This window comes from Felis catus, chromosome A1 (genome assembly GCF_018350175.1).
Source record: "Felis catus isolate Fca126 chromosome A1, F.catus_Fca126_mat1.0, whole genome shotgun sequence".
In the NCBI taxonomy this organism is placed as follows: Eukaryota; Metazoa; Chordata; class Mammalia; order Carnivora; family Felidae; genus Felis; species Felis catus.
Genome location: NC_058368.1, coordinates 210,452,881 through 210,459,364, shown reverse-complemented (window position 1 = coordinate 210,459,364; position 6,484 = coordinate 210,452,881).

Here is a 6,484-nt window from a genome sequence, read left to right as displayed (position 1 = left end):
GATATTATACCTCCCCAGTGAAAAAATTAATCTGCATTAGGAAGGCACAATTTTTTAATTAAGACAATCACATTTCTTTATCTACAACTCTATTTCATTCCCTCCAATTGTTCCGATAATATCGCATGTTGGTGACAGGAATTTGCTAGTGCAGGAACCAACCCTGGATCACACGTTGCATTTAATTATCATATCTATTTAATCTCCTTTAGTAAAGATTGGTTTCTCAGCCCTTGTTTGTCCTTCTTGTCATTGACATTTTAAAGAGTACAAGCAGCTTATTTTTCATGGTGGATCTCAAGTTGGGTTTGTCTGATGTTCTTTCATTACACTTCAGATTACTAGAGAGTTTTTGGTGGGCATACTACAAAGGTGATGTTGATTCCATCATAGTGAATCACAATGGGAAGCACATGATGTCAGATGGTTCAATAATTAAAGATTATAACTATATCTCTTGTTTAAAGTTGTGTCTGCCAAGATTACCAACTGTAAAGTTATTATTTTTTTAGCTTATAATTAGGAAAAAAGATATGGGGAGACATTTTGAAACTGTGTAAATATTCTGTTCCTCATCCAATTTTACCCATTTTATCATACTTTATGTTTCTTACCTGATTCAAGTGTTACTGTCATAGTGGCAAATTAATGATTTTTTAACTTCACTTTTTAAAATTTGTCATGTGACATTGTATACTTACAAAAAAACTGGGTCTTCTGCCACATGTATCTAATTATCTATCTACCTATGTCTATTTTCAGTATCTACACTTGGATACATATTTATTCAATAGGCTATAATTTCTATCATTATTTTTTGGTTTGCTCCTGTGTAACCTTTATCATTTGGGACCTTTCTCTTTACTTTTGGCACATAATTTCCAGGCTGACTCATCTTATACTTTCTTATCTTCCTCCTAAGTCCTAAAAATAATCCATTTCTCAAGGAAGTCTTTCAGTAGGGAATGGTATTTAGAGACCGGGTATGGTTGCAAGAAATGTTCATTTCTTGTGACGCACCACTGTATATTCCATTTTAAGTTGACAGTGTTATTAAATATATAGACATAGATATGGATATAAATGTTATATATCTATATCTCTCTCTATAATCATGTGTATAGTTTGTAAAAAATTAGTTTATAAAAATTAGTTTGTTTGTAAAAAATTATGAATTCATAGTGATACCGTCCATTCCAATACAACACCAGTGTTGATTTTAATCTTCTCCATTTCCACATTAGTAATGCCCCCTTAATAAAGTTAAGAAATCTGACTCTCAACCTCCTTGGTATATTAACTTATTTGCTCAACCATCCTATGCACTGAAGGAAGGTCACCATGTACTACTTCACCAAATGGGAATAACAGACCTACTCAATGGACTACTCAAAAAACAGAGGATGCAAAAAATAGATCTTTTGCAGTTCTTTTTTTCTTTAGAATGACAAGACAGATATTCAAAGTACTGTGTTCAAAATGCAATTATGTTCATTTTTTGCCACTACCAGAGGGTTATATCACACATTTGAAAAATTCTGAGTTCATTTGTTGCTGTTTGTTTCTATTTTAGGGTTTTGCCCTCCATTGATTTAGGTATAAATTTGTTGTATAAAATACTAACATGCCTCCAAAAACCAAACTCTATAAACAGAACTATGTAAACAGAAATCCCTTGACCTGCCACCTGCTTCCTTGTCCTTCTACTGTTATACCCAGAATTCGTGATCCCCAAAGACCACCAGGGAGCCGAGTCTGATGCAAAAGCAAAGAGCCCTTATTCGAGCTAGCTCGAGCTCAATCCCCTACCTGCACCGACCCAGCGGTGAGATACCAGAGAGAGAGAGCGGGTTTCAAAAGCACAAAGGTTTTATAGGGATCATGGCCTTACCCGATTGGCTAGGGAAGGGTCGTGGCCTCAGCAGACTGGCTGGGGAAGGATAGAACAATGGCTGCCAAGGTGTGGTCCCAGATCAGCAATTATCAGTGTCACCTGGAACTTGTTAAAAATGCAAATGTTGGGCCTGGTGGTCACAGACCCACTGAATCAGAAACTCTGGGGGTGGGGCTCAGCAATCTGTGTTTGAACAAGTCTTCCAGGAGATTCTGATGCACCTGAAGTTTAAGAACCACTGTGTCTGAGGATCCCTAACATGTTTGGCCTCAGTGTATACAGAACGTTTCTCACTGGTCACCTATTAACCATTGGCTGTCAGCCTTGCTGTGCTATATAAATACCTAGCACCAAACACCATCCCCAGAGACTCTGATTTAATTGGTTTGGGGAGGGGTAAAATGCTCCCGGGTCATTCTAAGCCTGGACAGGGTTGAAGGCTCCTGCCTCTGGCCCCTACCTGAGAGAAGCCCTCCCTCTTCTACTCACACTTTCCACGCCTCTCACACTCCCCTTCCTCCCACTTTAGACTTTGGAAGAATGCATCAATTGGTAGCCTGCTTTCTTAGAAAACATAAGTTACTCAACGGGAGGAGGCGTGGTCTGAGGTTTGAGCGGGAACTTCTTTCTGCGGCCATGTCGGGGACATAGTCACTAATCTGCAGGCCTAGGTCTGCTCTTTCACTACCATATTTAACAATAGCCTCCTAGATAATTTATCACATTATTCTCTGGTTTATTCTCCTTCTGCTTCATTTTGCAAATGGATGCAGATAAGCTTATATTTTTATTCTCTTCCTCTCTTTTAAAAAATAAAAATGAGCTTATTATATTTATTCTTATACTTTGTTCTTTTTTAGTTAACAGATTAGAATTGTTAATAATTGCCTTGCTCATTGTAGTTTATAGCTGCCTATTATTCCAGTGTGTACATGTATTATAGCTTCATTCCTCAATTTTAATTTTTTCCATATTTAAGTATTAGAACTAGTAGTCCTCTGTATGTGACGAACATTATAAATATTTTTTCTCCCACTTTTCATTTGTATTTTGACTGTACTCATGGTGATGTAGCATGAAAAAAGGTTTAATATTCTCCAATTACTTGAATTAGTTAATTTTTCTTTGTCATATCAGAATTTTTCAGTCATATTTACAAAGTCTTTCCATACACACAATTTACGGAGGAATTCACCTTTTTTTAGACCCAGTGTGTTACCGTTTTTTATATTAAATCTCTGATGTATTTAGAGTGTACTTTTTGATATGTTGTGAGATATGAATCAAATATTGTCATTTTCCTAAATGACTGTCCAATCATCCCAACAATCTTTGTATGAGCCACCATGCTAGGTGCTATGACAAGAAGATAAATAGAACCAAAATCCTGACATTTAGGGTCGTATGGTTTCTAAATAGACATATATGTTAGCAAATAGTTTCAATATAGTAAGAACAATGCTTCAAAGAGGATGCAATGAGTTGTTGTGGGTGTGATGGCCAAGTCCAGCCACACTAATGTGTTCACGGTAACATTGCGTATTGAAGAACATGTAAAAGTTTTTTGTTCCAACAAGAGCAGATTGCATTTCTGAGAGAGGACACAGTATGGTCCAATACACAGAGGAACAAAACAGCAAAATGTATTGGGATGAGTGACAAAGATTCCATCCTAGGCTCAAATTTTAGTCAGGATTCTCTGAAACCTCTTCCAGACTAGGGATCAATCATAGCCTGCTGCCCTGCCGCTGGCTAGCTGAACCCACTTCCAGCAAAGAATCCTGCTAAGCAAGTTTATGGAGAATCTCTCCACCCTTGATATCTGATCACTTTGGTCTTCCTGTAACAAGAATTCCTTATCCTTGATCTAACTAAGTTACTCTAGTAAATTTCTATCCACTGAATCTTGACCATGATTCTCTCCTTGATCAAACTCTAATGAGCATTAGGTAAGTGTCTTCTCAACTAGACTCTGACTTTTACAATCGCATGTTCATCTCTACATGGTCTGATTTAGCAAGAATCCTGTCAGTTTAGGCAGACCCCCATTCTCAAAATCTGATCACCCTCTGTAGCTAATTGGTTTCCTCACCTCTACTATCCCCAACCAGGGTGAGGTCTGATCATGCTGACGTGTCTCTCAGCAAGAATCCTGTTAGGTAGGTTCAGCCCCTTATTGCTGATGTTTCTTTGTAGTGATTTTCCATCCACCTTTCCCCACTCAGCAACATGGTTAAAATTGCCACTTTTCATTGTATTCAGAGTTGAACCCAATCTCTCTACCCTGTTGTAATAGTCCCTAAACCTATCATGATAGTCCTCCCTTGAGTAGTCTTTCTTACTATCTAAACAAGAGCCATTAAATAATTTATCTTTAACATCCCTTGACTCTGCTTATTGGCTATGAATCTTCACCTGTCCTTGCTGAACTTAGAGTTGAGTGCAGTTTCTCTTCCCTGTTGCAACATACTCTTCCCTGTGGCAACGTCTTAAACAAAGTCTTCCTTGCAAGGGTTTGCACCTGTCCACATGATTTCTCATTAATGGGTGTAGCATACATGGGAAATGGGCAAGAGGTGGGTAGCTGAAGGTGTGCCTACAGTGATAACCAGAGAGAAATCATAGAGGCTTTGTATTCCATGTAGTGGGAGCCACAAAGAATTTTAAATAGGGAGTGATGAGATCATTTTTCCATGTCATCAAGACCATGATGGCATGCCTATGGAAGATGTCTGGCAGAAACAAATTAGAGTCATCATTCTCCATGGCTCACTGGCTGTTGTTGATCCAATTTCAGGGGAATGAGTGGGCCTGAGGAAGCAACTTACACAGAAGTGGCCTCAGAAATTACCCAAATGTTAGGGGAGAACAGCATGCTGGGGATGGGAGGGAGGAAGTTACCAGCCAGGGAGCCCAATCCTTCAGCCCTAATGTTGGTCTTTGGGGAAAATATGGGGACTACTGACCCAACAATGCAAGAAACTGTCACATCATTCTTCAAGGACTATTGCCACAGACCATTTCAAGTGGTTTCAAGAAAATTCAAAAATAAAATCATATTTCACACACATGCAGAGCCACACACCCAAGGACACGTTTTCTACACGTGATATTTCCTGGCTGTTTGTGGCATTCTTACACTATCAGAATTCACAAACTGGGTAGATATTGAACATCCAGCCTTAGAGACTTCCAAGTGTATGTTTTGTTAGATACGGCAAGTGAGAGGGCCTTTACTGTATAAATAAGGGAATTATTTATGGCAGCTCTTTCTTTTTATTTTTCTTACTTTATTTAGAGAGAGAGAGAGAACAGGGAGAAGGGAGGGGGAGAGACAGAGAGAGAGAGAAAGAGAGAGAAAACCTCAAGCAGGCTCCAGGCTCAGGGTGGAGCCCAACATGTAGCTCCATCCCACAGTTCTGGGAGCATGACTCAAACCAAAATCCACAGTCAGATGCTCAACCTACTGAGACACCAAAGTACCCCATAATATTTATATTTAGTTTTTACAAGATCTGTTTCACACAACAGAATTAAGCAATCAAAAACGATGGTCCTCCCAGAGACACTACATATGTCTAATGCTCTTTTTCTATATTTTTAACCCATGAGGTAACATATATTTGAAAACTTTAAGGAGGAACTTAATTCCATTTAGGAATGAAAATCAATTATGAGAAAATAATCATTTGAGGATGAAATATTTCATGAAAACCATACACCAAAAAAAAGGACAGTCTTTTGTATTAATTTAGAAAGAGAACAAATCTTTTTTAAAAATTATATGTATAATATGGGTGTGTGTGTGTGTGTGTGTGTGTGTGTGTGTGTGTGTGTGTACACAGACACAGAGAGAGAAAAGAGAAAGAAAGTTCTGTGGACATAACAGATCTACCGAACCCACACTGCATTGCCTGACTTTAGGCTTTGTCAATGAAAAGAAAAACCAAACAAACAAAAACCCTGGTGGTTAAAGCACACTTTTTCTGATTTATGTTGCCATGAACTGAATGTAATTCCCAAGGGATTTACACATAAAGGGACATCCCTTGCCACAACAGTTACAGATGGATGCTCTCTAAATCAACAAAGTCTTGGAAACGACTATACTCACAGGACCTGAAGCCCAAGAGGCTCTTGCAGAGGTCCGAATTCCCTACTGGAGGTCTCCATGACTACATTTTTAAGAGTGGGAAACTTGAAGAGAATTGTGGGAAGTGAAACACACAGCATCAGATGTGCCCAAAGACTCCAGATCTGACACCAAGTAGGTGCTCTCCCAAGATGGACTCGGGACAGAGACCACAGGTAGAGTCCTAGAAAGGCCATCCAGGCCTCACTGCAGGAGAGGCCAGGCTTCCTGAACTGGGTGGTGAGGTGAGAAGAAGATGCAAGAGGAAGACCCATAACGGAAGAACTTGTCAATATGTTATGTCATAGCATGAAATGAAAACTAAGTAATGGCAGAGAGACTACAAGTGTCCAAACAGCAATGATGAAGTAAACATGGCCCTGTGCTAAGGACAGGGAGTAAGGAGGAATGTGGGCTGCCTGCTAAAGTTTGGGTCTGAGTGAGGAGTCCATTGATGA